This window comes from Gekko japonicus, unplaced genomic scaffold (assembly GCF_001447785.1).
Source record: "Gekko japonicus isolate JY-2015 unplaced genomic scaffold, Gekko_japonicus_V1.1 scaffold185, whole genome shotgun sequence".
Lineage (NCBI taxonomy): Eukaryota > Metazoa > Chordata > Lepidosauria > Squamata > Gekkonidae > Gekko > Gekko japonicus.
In genome coordinates this window covers 1,499,011-1,515,889 of record NW_015176457.1, presented here as the reverse complement: position 1 = coordinate 1,515,889, position 16,879 = coordinate 1,499,011, and the positions used below count along the sequence as shown (strand labels likewise).

The 16,879-nt window shown below is 42.7% G+C and overlaps 1 protein-coding gene across 1 annotated transcript in view; it reads right to left on the bottom strand.

Annotated features, from left to right (window-relative positions):
* STOX2 (storkhead box 2) overlaps window positions 1–16,879 on the bottom strand; it is a 178,565-nt gene that overhangs the window by 117,355 nt on the left and 44,331 nt on the right. The window lies entirely within an intron of this gene.

The following is a 16,879-nucleotide window of genomic DNA, read 5'->3' as shown; positions in this document are numbered from 1 at the left end:
GTGTGGCCTTATGACACACTTCCGGTGATGTCAGGGGGTGTGGCCTTATGACACACTTCCGGTGATGTCAGGGGGTGTGGCCTTATGACACACTTCCGGTGATGTCAGGGGGTGTGGCCTATGCTAATGAGTTATGCTAATGAGTTCCCCTAGCTCTTTTTCTACGAAACGACCCCTGAGCATCAGTAGCCCTGACCTGGATGGCCCAAACCACCAAGGAAGTCCAGGGTTGCTACACAGAGTGGGACAACCACCTCTGAATGTCTCTTGCCTTGAAAGCCCTACGGGATCACCAGACGTTGTCTGCCACTTGACCACACACACAAAAAAAAAGACCTCAGTAACCACACCCAGCGCCAGCACACCTTTCTTCTCTGGGACTGTGCCACAGGAATGGCTTTCACAACTGGTACAATGAAAGTCCAAGTCCCTCCCCCCCCCTTTATTTCAATTGAATTTAAAACCTGATTGGGAGACAAATGCTTCTATTGTATTACCAGATGACTAAAAGGGAGGGGAAGGAACTCCTGCATCTTTCTGGCATGGCTTGCACCCTTTCCATTAGGGCTTCTGTTGTCTTGAAGCAAATTCGGAAGAGGGGGGTAACAGAAGGAAAGAGAAGCACTTTTGAAATCAGCATGGTTATTCTGATAAGATAGATAAGGCCAGTGAAGAGTTCTCCTGACCTGAAAAGCAAATGACATTTAAGAAGTAGCACAACACAGGAAGACGAGGATGTTTTGTTTGCTGGCCATCTAGAACAACTGGTTGGCCACTGTGTGAAACAGGATGCTGGATTACATGGACCCAGTGGCCTGATCCAGCAGGTCACCTCTTTGTCACTCCATAGGAAAGTACGTCACTCCAAAGGAAGAAAAAGAGGACTAGGGTTAGTTTGTGTATGTTAAATGCCATCAAGTTGCTTCCAACTGATGGTGACACTATGATTTAATGACCTCCAAAACATCCTATCATTAACAGTTTTGCTCAGGTCTTGCAAACTGAGGACTGTGGCCTCCTTTACAGAGTCCATCCGCCTCATGTTGGTTCTGCCTCTTTTCCTGCTGCCTTCAACTCTTCCCAGCGTTATTGTCTTTTCCAGTGACTCTTGTCTTCTCATAATGTGATGAAAGAAAGATAGCCTCATTTTAGCGTCTACGAATAGTTCAGGCTTGATTTTATCTAGAGTCCACTTATTTGTCTTTTTGGTGGTTTGTGGTGGTTTGTGGTATCTATAAAACTCTCTTCCAACACCACATTTCAGTTAATCAACTTTCTTCCTGTCAGCTTTCTTCATTGTCTAAATTTCACACCCATACATAGGAATGGGGAATAACATGGCATAAGTTTATCTCCATCTTGGAAGCAAGTGACACACCCTTACACTTGAGAATCTTTTCTAACTCTTTCATGGGTCCCCTTCCCAGTCTAAGGTCCTTCTGATTTCTTGGTTGCAGTCTCCCTTTTGGTTGATTATGGAGCCAAGAAACAGAAAACCTTGAACAATTTCAGCTTCTTTGTTGTCAACCTTCAAGTTATGCAATTCCCCAGTAGTCATTACTGTTGTCTTTTTGATGTTCAGTAGTAATCCTGCTTTGGCACTTGCTGCTTTAAGCTTCATCAGTAATCATTTCAGGTCTTTACTGTTTTCTAACAGTAATGTGGTGTCATCTGCATATCTCAAATCGTTCATGTTCCTTCCCACCAGTTTACACTCCCCCATCTAAATCTAATTCCGCTTTTCTTATGATATATTCTAGTTTATTTAGTTTTATTTTACTTAGCGATTAAGTAGTTGGAAGAGGAAAAAACCAACCAATTTCTGCTCACCAAGGAACAAGAATAGAATTGTTCATTACATCCTGCAATTTTTATCAATTTCACACCCTTTCCTCCAGCTTATGAGAAGTTACACCCATTTCTTTCCTGTCATTGGGAAAATATTTTTTTTATGCAGCCAAAGCTAGTTTCCTTTCTGGCTGACATATACAAACCAGGCACACTTTGGCTTCTGGTTTTAATTTCCATCAACAATCTCAAGTAAAGCTTCTCAAATAAAAATGATATTTTGTAATGAAAAACAAGCATGCATAGAAGCTACAGAATTCTATCAAAATTCTAAGAAGATATAATTGTACAAGACGATGAAAGATACATCAGATTCTCTTGATACATATCAGATTAAACAATATCTTGTCTAACACTGACCAAACATAAGAAGAGAGCTCTTGGGCTTCATTTAAATAATTACAAAAGCTTTTCCTAGAAAGTGGCCATAATTTACATCTTTACAGAAAGATTACTCATTTGAAACAAAGGTTTGATCCCTTTCACATTTCAGGTTTGGCAGAATGCCAGCATTATGCTCCATGGCACAGGAAAGTAATCTATTTTTCATTCTCTTTAAATAAACAGACCTGACTTCTTGATAACCTCAGGACAGTAAAACTTTCTTCATTTAATAATGAATATTTCTGCCATGTTACCTATTACTTTTAAGCTATTAATCAAAACAGGCAGAACTTGGTATCCCTGTGATCCCTGTGCAAATCCCACTTTGCATTTCTATGGTGGCTTACACAGATGGATCTCACAGTGACTTGCAACAATGCATCTGACAGTTCAAGAAAAGGTTATCCTATATATATATATATAATTCCATTATGTATTTGTCATTTCCAGCTCTCCCATTGGCTGTGCAGTGCACTCCATCAGCCATTGACCCATCAACCGCCACTCAAGAGTACTCGCGTGCCATTGGCTGGCTGCTGGGTTCGTTCCTCTCCCCTGCCCACTGCCAGCCTGGACACTCTTCCCTCACAAAACAGCTGTCTCTCCTGATGAAGACACTTCTCCTTCTTGGCTCCTCTGGGACTAACGCTTCCCTCAGTGGCTTCACCTGGAGGTTGGCTACCCTAGGGATAGCAGTTAGCGCTTCAGAGCAGGGCCTGCTAGACCCAGGCTCTTGCTATGGAACTTAAGTCAGTGATTTCAGACCAGTCACAGACTTTCAGCCTAAGCTACCTCACAGGGTTGTTGTGCAGATCAAAATGGGGAGAGGAGAATGATGTAAGCTGCTTTGGTCTCCACTGCGGAGAAAGACTGTACTTTTCCTCCTGGGGAACCATTGCTGCCAATCTCCAGGTGAAGGCTGGAGATCACTCAGAATTAACACTGCTCTCCAAATGGTAGAGATCAAGGGCAGATAACGGTAGGTTGATGGTTGGCTGGGAAGGAGATAGGGTTGCCAACTCCAGGTTGGGAAATTCCTGGAGATTTGAGGAGTGGAGCCTTAAGAGGGTGGGACCTCAGACAGGTACAATGCCATAGATGCCACCCTCCAAATCAGCCATTTCCTCCTGGGGGACTATTGCTGCCAATCTCCAAGTGCGGGCTGGAGATCACTCAGAATTACAACTGCTCTTCAAATGGCAGAGATCAGTTCCCCTGGAGAAAATGGTAACCTCTGTCTCATTATACCCAGCTGAGGTCGCCACAGCAAATTGACACTGAGTGCCCAAGGCCAGGGCACCTGCCTAGAAGCTCTTTCTAGAGCTCGTTGTATTTTATTTCTACAACAGGCCTTATTCCTAGTGCCATAATAAATGTGTTAGTCTTTAAGGTTTCATAAGACTCTTGGGTGCTTTGGTAGTAACTATTAACCACATAAAGTCACTGGTTTTTATTCCACTAGTGTTATAAGCATCTCTCTTTAGAAAAAAAATTAAAAGAAACCATGGTGAATAAAACAGAAAAAATGCATGGCAGAAGTTAAGAATGAGGAGAAGAGAAGATGAGAAGAGATTGGATTTATACCCTGCCCTTCACTCAGAGTCTCAGAGCAGTTTACAATCTCCTCCCCTACCTCTCACAACAGACACCCTGTGAGGCAGGTGGGGCTGAGAGAGCTATGAGAGAATGGCTCTTGAGAGAACAGCTCTGAGAGAGCTGTGGCTCACCCAAGGTCACCTAGCAGTTGCATGTGGAGTGGGGAATCAAACGCGGTTCTCCACATTAGAGCCCACTGCTCTTAACCACTAAACCAAACTGGTTCTCAATGCAAAGTCTGTACAATTTAATCAGCATGCACAGGGGGGTTAAATTTCTAGTCTGGTCTGCCCATCACTTTTTGAGTCAAAACACACTGAGTCAAAATACACTGGGAAAATGACAATCATTTGTTTCTACTGCAGCTGAAGTATTAAAGATACAATGAAAATTTTCATTGTAGCTATTTTATTAGCTTCTATTTGATTCTCCAAGTAAAAATATGTTGGGTTTGGCTTGTCTGAAAAGGTAGAGCACAGACGCTGTTACTTCATTAGCCTAATCCTTAGAGGCTCTTCATGCCCAGTTTAAAGAGTCACCTGCCACACCTTTCATAGTGCTGACTTTTTGAGGCAAGTGGCTGGTCAATGAGATCTGATTCTGTTCTTCCAACAAGAGCATTTTTCTATCAACTAGGCACACAGTTTACATCTTACCCTCTCCTTCCTGCATTTTAAGGCTCTTTGGCACTTTGACTCTGCCGTTTATTATTTTCCCCCTAATACCCTGATTTATAAATGTCTACTTCCTTGAGGAACCAAATACTGCTCCTGAAACACTGGGGGACCAGATATACCCAAAGCAGGACATCAGCCAGAGAAATAGTTGGGCCTTTGGTTGACAAAGGAATAAAAGGATTGCTAAAGGAGGATGGGGGAGCTTGTGGTGGCTCAAGTGGTTAAGACGCTGAACTGCAGGCTGTGGAAGGGCAGTAGTTCAGCAGTTCGAGACCCGGGTGTCGCATGATGGAGTGAGCTCCCATCTCTAGTTCAGCTCCTGCCAACCTAGCAGTTCGAAAGCAAGAAATTGCAAGTAGATAAATAGGTCCCACTTCGGTGGGAAGGTAACAGCATTCCGTGCGCCTTGGTGTTTAGTCATGCTGGCCACATGACCACAGAAACGTCTTCGGACAGCGCTGGCTCTTCGGCTTTGAAACGGAGATGAGCACAGCAACCCTAGAGTCGGATTCGACTGGCTTTCGAACAAGGGAACCTTTACCTTTTAAAGGAGGATGGGGAAATGGCAGAGAAGCTCAATGGATTTTTGGCTTCTTTGTTCACTGTGGAAAGTGGGGGGGGGCATGTACCCATGCCACAGCCACTATTTTCAGGAAGGGAGTCTGAAGAATGGAGTCAAATTGAGGTGACGAGGAATTAAGTTCTAGACCTACTGGAGAAACTAAAAACCAATAAGTCTCTGGTTCTGATCTACTAACCTGCATATGTAACTTGTCACTAAAATCAGACACTACCAAAAGACTGGGGAGTAACAAGTACACTGCTTTTTTAAAAGGGGTCCAGATGGGAATCAGGAAATTACAGATCAGTTGGCCTAACTATAATCAAAGATGGAATTATTACGCACACAGAGGAACAAAGCCATCTGAGTTTCCGCAAAAGGAAGTGGTGCCACACCAAGCTTTTGGAGTTCTTTGAGAAAGTGAACAAGCACGTAGATAACAGTGACCCTGTAGATTTTATATACTTGGACTTTCAAAAAGGTTTTGACAAGGTACCTCACCAAATATTCCTGGGTTAGCTTATTAGCATTCATGGGTAAAGAGGATGGGATTAAAATTTGGTTAAATAATAGGAAGCATGTTGGAGGCAAGTAAGTGGTGGCATCCCACAAGGCCAGTGTTACTTAAGTTATTTACAAATTATCTGGAAATGGGGGTGAGTTGCATAGTGGCCAGGTTTCCAGACAACACAAGATTATTCAGGATGATAACAACCAAGGCAGATTGTAAAGAGCTCCCGGAGGATCTCTATAAATTGGGTGAGCAGGCAACAATGCGGCAAATGAAGTTCAATGAAGATGATGTGCATTGGAACAAAAGCTGCCAGCTCCAGGTGTAGGCCACTCTGGGGGCTGTCATTCCAGACCCAGAATGTATCTGCTATTCCCAGGGGCTCTCATTCCACTCTGGTGGCTGTCATTCCATTCCCATAACACTCAAACTACTCCCAGGGGTTGTCATTCTACTCTGGGACAAGTCATTCCAGGCCCAGAACACTTGTGCTACTCCTGGGGGCCATCTTTCCACTCTGAGGGCGGTCATTTCATTCCCAGAACAGTTATGCTTCTCCTAGGGGGCGTCATTCCACTCTGGGGACAGTCATTCCAGGCCCAGAATTCTTCTGCTACTCCCAGGGAGTGTCATCCCACTCCGGGGGCTGTCATTCCAGGCTCAGAACTCTTCTGCTACTCCCAGGGAGTGTCATTCCACTCTGGGACAAGTCATTCCAGGCCCAGAACACTTCTGTTACTCCTAGGGGGCATCATTCCACTCTGAGGGCTGTCATTCCAGTCCCAAAACACTCATGCTACTTTGCAGGGATCATCATTCCACACTGCAGGCCATCGTTCCAGTCCCAATACATGCCGTGTGCAGACAGCAGACTATAAGGGGGAAACTAGAGAGAGCAGAGGTGGGAGGGAAGCAGAGAGGGGTAGAAGGGAGCCGGGAAAGAGGCAATCCATCCCCATCTTTAGCTGGTTCACAAGAAGTGCAAGGAAAAGGAAAAAATATTCATTTTCAGCATACTCCCAAAGAATCAGGTTTTTAAAACACTGGAAAGCCAGATTCACACAAGTGGAAGAAATCCATGTATTTTGGTCCCAGGCTGTTTGGAACTTTAAAGGTCAAAACCACTACTTTGAAACAAATCAGAAACCAATACAGTTGGTCTTGTACTGGCCTTATATGCTTCCCTTGATGAGTACTTCTTAAAATGCTGGCTGATGCCTCTTCCACAGCAGAATGCCTTGATCTTATCAAGGTACTTATCAAGGTACATGTGACTGAAGCCACAGCCAGTTTCTTCAAGAATAGTGAAATTTGGCTAAGAAGTCCAAACTGTTAAACTGACTTAACTGTAATCTGAGCTTAATTTCACCATGGGTTTTAGATATTTTATTATTTTAGAAATACTTAGGATTTGCATAGCACTTTTAAACGCCCAACTCTCTTAATCTTTTTGTAAACCTTACAACAGCCCTGAAGAGTAGGCCGTATGATGCACATGGGGGGCAGATAGAGAGACATTTACCCAAGGCCTCCTAGGGAATTCATGAGAGAAAATAGAGTTAAACCAGCAACTTCCCAGTTCATTACTCAGTCTCCTTCTTTTGCCAGTGTGGTGTAATCGGTAGAGTGTGCAGAAGTTTGCGCTAATAAATTTGAAATATTAATCAAAAAGATTTCATACAAAAGAGTGTACAATATTTGCATAACATATCACATGCAAGTGAAGACGGTGATCTCCGGAATGTTCTGTTGTTTCGACACAAGTCTTCTTCTGAACAATGATGTATACCTTACAAAACAGTATAAAATACATTTACATTACTGTGAAAGAATCTCAGGTAAATATACAATCAAATCTATAATAAAACTACTGAGATAACCTTACATGTGGTGTCTCTCTATTTCATTTCAACTGATTCATCATCAACAATTTCATGGATCTCTCAGGGGTGTCTACAAAAATATGACATCTCATTAACATCTCTATACATTGCATACATATAAATAATAAAACTTAATACATAATAACAACTCACCTAATACAGTGTAGAAACAGTTTCCAGAAAAGCCTTTCCATGGGCGAATGTTGAATTGCCTTGCCAGGTGAGTTTCATGACATCATATACAGACTCATTACAAATATCAAACCAATTCTGTAAGAACTTACTAGTTGTTGCCAACTGATGTACCTCATATCACTCACTACGCCATACCCAAAATAATCTTCAGATACACTAAACAGCAGCCTAATGTATATGTTTGAATATGTTTAGAAGTAACTAGCCAAATCCAAGGATGCATTCAGACCTAAAGGGTGAACTGTACTAAGTTTAAAAATCCAGTATGCCTCTCTTCGCAACACAACTTGACACATATCATTTCTGCAATAACTAGTTGGTTGAATGACCTCCAACACAACAAATTTAAAATCATCAAATCTGTGCCCCTTTGAGACAAAATGGTCCACAAGTGGTGCTTCAGTGTGCCTGTGTTTAATTTTGGACTTGTGTTCCAAGATGCGGGTCTTTATTGCTCACATAGCCTCACCAATGTATCTTAACCCACAAGAGCAGATCACCGGGTAAATTACTCTTTACCTTTACAGCATGTCCTTTGAGATGTGCAACGTGTCCTTTGGGTTGGGAGACACGCTGCATAGATTTTCCAGACATAGGCTATAGGAGGGAACTACCTCATTACTCTTCATGTTTACGTAATAGGTAGAGTAAGATCTTGGAGACCAAGGTTCAAATCCCCACTCTGTCACAAAAGCTTGCTGAATGACCTTGGGCCAGTCACAGACTCTCAGCCTAACCTACCTAACAGGGTTGTATCAAGATTATGCATGGGAAAGAACAGGTAGAGAAAGAGGTACTTTTCTCCCTTTCTCACAATACAAGAACTCGTGGGCATGAAATTGCTGAGCGGTCGGGTTAGAACGGATAAAAGAAAGTACTTCTTCACCCAAAGAGTGATTAACACTTGGAATTCACTGTCACAGGAAGTGGTGGCGGCTACAAGCATGGACGGCTTCAAAAGGGAATTAGATAAGCATATGGAGCAGAGGTCCATCAGTGGCTATTAGCCACAAGGTATAGATAGGGACTCTGGGGCAAGTGATGCTCTGTCATCTTGGTACTTGGGGGGGGTCAACAGTGGGAGGGCTTCTAATGTCCTGGCCCCACTGGTGGACCTCCTGATGGCACCTGGTATTTCTGGCCACTGTGTGACTAGATGGGCCTTTGGCCTGATCCAACATTGGCGTCTCCTATGTTCTTATGTTATGTTCTTAATAAAATGGAGGAGAACAATGCAAGAGAAGTTTCACACAAAGACATTATCCTGTTTTCAACCAGGTTCAGTCCTGAATGTTGTGAAAGCGAGATGGGATCTTTTCGAAGCCGACGCTTTCAGACAGACTCTTCAAACTGTGCGCACAGCACATTTGGGTAAAATCTTTCATTTCAGATGAGGCCGCGTTTTCCTTTTGTGTGTGTTCTTTCTCAGTCTTGTGCTATGTCAAAAAAATGGTTCGCTTCGAAGTTGAAACAGGCAGGGAAAAAGTAAGTGAATCATTACAAGGCACTACAAAAAGTTCAGGTAGCATGCCCTGTGATTCAGAAACGCAACCACATATCAGAACCTGAAGATTTTTCACACTTCTGAATTTCAAACCTTCATTAAAAAAAATGGGACAACTCCTTTTGGTTCCCTCATTGGGAAGAAAGGTGGCATACTCACTTGAATGCTGCAAAGAGCTAAACAGTAACAAACAAAGGTAACGAACAGTAACAATGCAAAGACCACGTATGACGTACTGGATATTTTTCTTTTCTTTTTAATCATGACTCATTTTCCAGTCAGCTGTGACCAAATATTCAATCTTGCTTAACTGCCACATTTATGATACTTCATTCTTCACAAAAATTGTCAGCTGCTCATAACTGTCATATTCAACGGTATGGCAAGGGGTGATTTATTTCAAGATACATTGCTTGGACATAAATCACCTGCTTTTTAACCATTACCTAATAAAACAGTTACAGATTCCTTCCAAATATCTCTGTCTTCACTGCAGACAGCAAGTCTAAGCAGAGCAAATAAAGATGAAAGCAAGATAAATTAAATAAAATAAAATGAGGGCTGCCAACCCAATTTTAAAAAATTTATTCTATTAACTGCCTGGCTTTCAGTTGATTAAATGCAACTAAAATTGGGGCCGCTTCGTGTACACACATACACATAAAATTCTTATGTGCAAGGAGAAGCTTGTTTATAGAAAGAAGCTGCAGTCCAGCTGCATTAGTTCAAAGCAAAAGAACCCCCCAAAAAACCAAAATCCACCTAATACCTTTTATGAGGACCAACAAGGACAACATGGAACAGTGTGCAAGCTTTTGAGTTCAGCAGAACTCTTAATCAGACCGGATCTTTAAAAAGAGGAGAAAGAGGATAAAAAGATTTCTCCAGCTATGATCCTAATAAAAGGTACTGAGCAGCTTGTTTTTGAACTCCTCATATAAAAAATTCTCCATGGAATGCATTACAAAAGGTAAAACAAATGCTTTCATTGCATGTGATGGCACACCCCAACATTTACTGCATTTCTTGTCTACAGAAAACTATTCCATGTAGGAAATGTTATTGTTTAGAAAACAAATCAACCCCAGTCTTTTGTTCGGGATAACAATTGAAGGAACACACTCTGAACTCTTCAGTTTAATTAGCCAGTTAATCATGCTTATTAACCTTCTAGATATACGATTCACTTCTGGCATTCTATTCCCCTCCCCCTTGTGGCATTTTGGATTTGTTTGAGTTCCTGTTAAATAAACCTTTGAAGTTTTGTACATGATGGCAGTGCCTGTCTGTCACTGGACCATGTCGTTGGGCTAGTTGGGTCATGCAGAAAGATGAGAATAGACATGAAGATTCCTTTTTGGTAATTCCCACTTTTCTTTGAAGACTGACAGCTTAAATAATGCATGCGGTAAATTGCAGGTCCTTTATTTTAGTAAAATACGGCTGATCCCTGTTTGGTGTCAAAAGCGCACATTAGGTCACAGGGTTACAGAGATTCCAGTCACACAGAAAGTTTACAGCCTCTAAAATTTTAAACAGACAATTGGTTTAACACGGAACATAATTTTAATAGATTCTATTCCTGATGCAATGTACTAGCATTTCAACCAGTGCAAGACTTTCTGGAACACCATTCCTAAATCCACTTGAATCAAAGCAAAGGGTTTCTTTTAAATCATAAATGAGACTTCACATAAATAAGCTACATTGACCAGAACATAAAATCAATGTTAAAATGGCTCTGCTTCAAAGCGGCATTCAGAAATGACACTTTCCGCACTGAAAAGTGTTTTTCCAAGAAGCAGTGTTTCACAGTTTCACTATATAGCATTCATACAGTGCTTCTGAGTTCAAAGCCCTCCACATAAATTCTATTAGTAATCCTCCCAAGAATCCTGTATTAGCCATTAGCTAATCTGCCATTAGCTCGAAGATGGTGATTTGTCTAAGACCACCATGCGAGTAAGGTCATGGCAGAGGTGGCTACATGAGAAGCCATGTTCTGGTGGAAGGAGTCTCAACCCATCAGGGGAAGACTTTCCCCTTGGTCAAAGGGAATTATTGCATCTAACCCATTAAGTTTAAATCAACCCCAACAATGCCAACCGTGTATATTAAGCCAGATCCAAATCTAAGAAGGTGCAGTGATATCATTTGGACTACAAAGGAAAAATAAAGTTGCAGCTTTCAAAGACTGTGGTGTGCATTCAGAAAGGAGTTATCAAAACAACCTTTATGCACTCCCTACCTCTACAAATGGTAAGAAATTCCAGGCACTATACTTACCTGGGTTGGCACGCGATTGAGGAAGCACTAATACATAAGGGGTTTTGGCAGTATTTGCTTTATTTACATATATATCCCCCAGGTCAAGGCACAGAGGCAAACCAGAAATGCAGCAGTTCCACTACCCCATATCAGACCCTGGTTGGAGGAAGGATGAACCTCCTATCCTCCCAGGGACTTCAGCCACACCCAGTAGTCTGCCTGCTTCCCTCTCTAGACCTTTTCAGACAACACGGGCAGAGGTGCAAACTACGGGGGGGGGGCATTGAGGCTCAAACTACGGGGGGCATTGAGCCTTTGGGGTAGGGTGGGATACAAATCTAAGGATAAATAAAATTAAAATTAAAACACACAAACACACACATTTCCCCAAGGGGGCAATGCCCACCCCAGGCTGCCAGGGTAGCATCAGGAAGCTCTTAGGCTGTCAGGCTCTCAATAAGTCAGTCCTGCTTGTCCTTGTGGCAACTGAACAAGTTCCTAAGAGGTACAGTGCTGGTTTTGTTTGTTTGTTTTTGTAAAAAGAAGGGGGGGACCTTTGTGGATAATACTGTCTGTGAAGAAACAACAGAAAGAGAAAGAGCATGGAAGGGGGAAGGGAAAGATCAATCCATCAAGCAACCCCTGCTACTATCCCGCTCCTCTCTTTATGTCCATAGCTTTTCGATGTGTGTATGTTTCATGTGTGCTGCTTGTGTGTTATATTCCCCTAAATGTCCCATTAATAAAACATTCTCTATTTTTACCCTTGGACTGGTTATTAGAGCTTTCATAAAGGGAACAATCCCCACAAACATTGGTAGCAAGGTCTCCGCTATTACCCCACATCTCACTGAGGCCTACCATTTGACTAATTTCCCCCCAGAAACTGAAGTCAGTAATTCAGCTCCTTAATACAAAGCTGATAGGGTTAACAAGTGTTGGTCTAAGACTGGGGAGACCAGATTTCAAGTCCCTACTTAGTCACAAAGCACACTATGTGACTCTGGTCACAAAGCACACTATGTGACTATGTGACTCTATGTGACTCCAGTCACACACTTTCAGCCTACGTTATGAGGAAAAGAGAGAGGGATTTCCTTTTATAAACAAATGAAATATTAACTCAAATTGTCTCAGTGAAGGATTTCATGACATCTTTCCTATCCTCTTACAGAGTTCTCTTTCTTTGACCGAGGTTCAGAACTTACGAGTGAAAATAAATTATATTTTTCAAACCACATGATTAATTGTTGATGGCATTTAAAAAAAAATAAAAACAATTTCCTATTTAGATAATTTAATAAACAGGTTCAGCCCTGTTCCCCCCTGCCCAGAAATTCAGAAGTTTGTGCCCCTGACTCAGAGGAAAGAGTTTTAAACCATATCTTTAACCACAATTCAACTAACAGCTTGACAAACCCTTTCTTTATAACAACTCCTGAAAGGGAAATTCTAGTATGCAATTTTGGTCTTCAGCACTCAAATCCGGAGAAAGTAAAGGAGCTGGAAGTGGTTTCAGAAGACTTTGCTCCCCAAGGTGGACAGAGACATAGATACTCACATCCTTCCTCTGCTGCCTCTCACCAAAAACATGTTGGGAGTAATCTTAACATCTCCATTTTTCAAAGACAAAAATGCAATGAGCATCTATCCCAGAGCAAAAACCAGATCCTCTTCAATTCCCTGAAGAGGAAGAGGAGGAGGAGTGCTTGTTGTTGTTGTTGTCGTCATCATCTCCAGCTGTAAAGCCTGCCCTGCCATCTTTCACATGCTTAGAATTCTTTTTGGTGAAATGCAAATCTCAGGGTTAAGAGGAGACAGTTTGAAGTCCTAGAGGTGTAGCGGAGAAGGCAGAGTTGTGAAGTAAATTAGCTAATACAGGGCAAGATGTACAGTTCCATTTAAACTTTTCCACTTTTTTACTCACAATAGGAGTTAACTGGCTTCATGTCCTAGTTGGATTTCCATCTTTATTCTTAAAAGGTAAAGGTTCCCTTGCTCGAAAGCCAATTGAATCCGACTCTAGGGTTGCGGTGCTCATCTCCGTTTCAAAGCCGAAGAGATTTCCGTGGTCATGTGGCCAGCATGACTAAACACCAAGGCGCACGGAACGCTGTTACCTTCCCACTGAAGTGGTACTTGCAATTTCTTGCTTTCGAACTGCTAGGTTGGCAGGAGCTGGAACTAGAGATGGGGGCTCACTCCGTCATGCGGCACACTTGGGTCTCAAACTGCTGAACTACCAACCTTCCACAGCCTGCAGCAGCAGAAGAGGTTTTTACACTCCACTTTCCTCTATCTTAACAAGTCTCAAAGTGGCTTACAATTGCCTTCCCTTCCTCTCTGCACAACAGGCACCTTGTGAGGTAGGTGGAGCTGAGAGAGTTATGAGAGAACTGTGACTGGCCCAAAGTCACCCATGGAGGTGTGGGGAATCAAACCCAGTTCTCCAGAATAGAGTCTACAGCTCTTAATCGCTACACCATGCTGGCTCTCACAAGAGAAGAAAAACTGAATCTCTGCCAAAGTGGAGGAAGGAATCCATCGTTCTGAATGTACCAAATTCCATAATGTTCCTGTTCAAGAAGAAAGTCACAAAGAACTCTTGTCATGGTGGTGTGCAAAAATCCTGAATGGTAAATCAAGCCCTAGCCAGCATGAAAAGATAGGAAGTCAGGAGAAACCACAAAAATGTTCAGCGTGGAGTGACATCAAAGAATCCACACAGCAGTTAAATGCAACAGGTGTGGCAACTGCAGTTGTCTCACATAAGGTTGTTTTAAGGTATGCTTCTGAATGGAGATCCTTGTTTTATGGCCCTGCTGGTTTCACTGGTTGTATTGTTTTATTGGCTTCTTCTGTTTCTCAGTCCCCTGATTTGTTAGTGTTTTATTGACTTGAGTCCAGTGGCACTTTTAAGACCAACAAAGCCTTTATAGAACCACCAATTTTTCCTTCTTTTTTTGGCAGGACCTATTGCCAGTGTGCCCTTACCTGCATGGCCCAGGCTAGCCTGATCTCATCAGATCCCGGACGTTAAGCAGGGCCAGGTCTGGTTATGTTATCAGTCAGACATCTCCTCAAGCTCAGGGCAGCACAGAGCAAGCATTACCAGGGCCTGGGCAGGCCAGGGCATTGTTCAAAATCAGTGACGATTGTGAGGCACTCCAAAGGGATCTGTCAAGGATGGGCAAGTGGGCGTCAACATGGCAAATGGGGTTCAATGTGGCCAAGTGCAAGATGATGCACATTGGAGCCAAAAATCCTAAATATAAATACACATTGATGGGCTCGGAACTGGCAGAGACTGAACAAGAGAGAGATCTTGGAGTCGTCGTAGATAACTCACTGAAAATGTCAGTGTGTGACTGCAATAAAGAAGGCCAATGCTATGCTGGGGATCATTAGGAAGGGTATTGAAACCAGATCAGCCAATATCATAATGCCCCTATATCAATCAATGGTGCGACCTCATTTGGAATACTGTGTGCAGTTCTGGTCACCACACCTTAAAAAGGATATTATAGCTTTGGAAAAAGTGCAGAAAAGGGCAACTCGAATGATAAAAGGGTTGGAACACTTTCCCTATGAGGAAAAGTTAAAGCGCTTAGGGCTCTTTAGCTTGGAGAAACGATGACTGAGGGGTGACATGATTGAGGTTTATAAGATTATGCATGGGAAAGAGCAGGTAGAGAAAGAGGTACTTTTCTCCCTTTCTCACAATACAAGAACTCATGCGCACTCCATGAAATTGCTGAGCAGTCGGGTTAGAACGGATAAAAGGAAGTACTTCTTCACCCAAAGAGTGATTAACACATGGAATTCACTGCCACAGAAAGTGGTGGTGGCTACAAGCATGGATGGCTTCAAAAGGGAATTAGATAAGCATATGGAGCAGAGGTCCATCAGTGGCTATTAGGCACAAGGTATACATAGGGGCTCTGGAGCAAGTGATGATCTGTCTTCTTGGTGCTTGGGGGGGTCAACAGTGGGAGGGCTTCTAATGTTCTGGCCCCACTGATGGACCTCCTGATGGCACTGGTATTTCTGGCCACTGTGTGATACAGAGTGTTGGACTGGATGGGCCTTTGGCTCGATCCAACATTGGCGTCTCTTATGTCTTATGTTCTTACAGGCGCATAGCTCCACGGGGAAGTAAGACAAATATACTTCGATTAGATCAGGAGGTAGTCAGAACAGATGCATTTTCCCCACACTAAGGGCATGCATAACTCAAATGGATTACTTGGGACATATGCAAAACATCTCCAGAAGACTTCATTAGCAACTCAAGTAAGCAATAACTCTCAAACCCCTGAAAAGTTTAGAGAGGGAGGATGGCAGTGAACTACATATCCCAGCAAGCTCATCAGCACTTGTGAGCATGCTCAAAGGACAAACTTTAAAAAAAAAAGTCTGACAGCAACACTCCCTAGCTACTGCATCTGACCAATCAAGGATGGGGTAAAAGCACTTTGAAGAGTGCTAAAATGGGTCAGTCTGATCAGTATTCTCTGTTACAAAATAACCTGGATAAACTTGAGATGGGGCAACAGCAGATCGAACCGCACGTCTGAACGCAGCCCTGGTCTGTGTCAGTCTGATGCTAAATACTAGCTCTGCTAACACTGAAACCAGGTATGGGCTCTTCCATCTCTAAAGTCAGACACAGTATGGGGCTTGCAAGGGGGTTTTAGCCTCTGTCCAGGCAGAGTCCTCAGCTAATCTCTTAGCTGGGTATGAAACTAACAGAAGGGATATATCTACTGCTTGCTTGTGCCCAAAAGGCTGCTGATGCTTCTACTGCTTGACTTGGCTTGTTGGGTTCCAGTGAAACAAAAAATAAATTTCACAGGTCTACAACGGTATCCAAATAATTGTTACAGACCAGTAGATTGCATTATTAGCAGAGTTGTACCTATGAGAACAGCTGTGTATCCATCACATACATTCAGGTCTAACCCCCATCAAAAACCTTTTCCTCTAAGTGTTACTTGCTGGTTGATTTGTTCTCAGCCACTTCTGGTTGCTAGTAACATCTATATTTTCATTAACTTCTCAGAAGACAGCAGAATGCTTCTGCAGCTTTCTTGTCCTTTAGTTCTGAAGGGTGGAGTGTGACAAGGAAAACAGAGGATTCATCCAGAGAGTAACAAATGACATGTGGTCCAGTATAGAACAGGACTGCTGGATGAGACCAGAGGCCAACACCTTGTCCTGATGCTGCCTCTTAGCACTGGCTTTCAGGGGGTTTCTGCTTTTGAATGTGGAGCTTCCCTTTATTCACCATGGCTGGTAGCCATTGATGGACCTCTCTTCTCCGTGAATCTGTATAAGCCCTCTTTCAAGCTAGCTATCCCTGTGGTCTTCACTACCTTCACTAGCAGTGGATTCTACAATTTAATTACTTGTTGAGTAACAGAGTATTTCCTTTTCTGTACCTATTTCCCA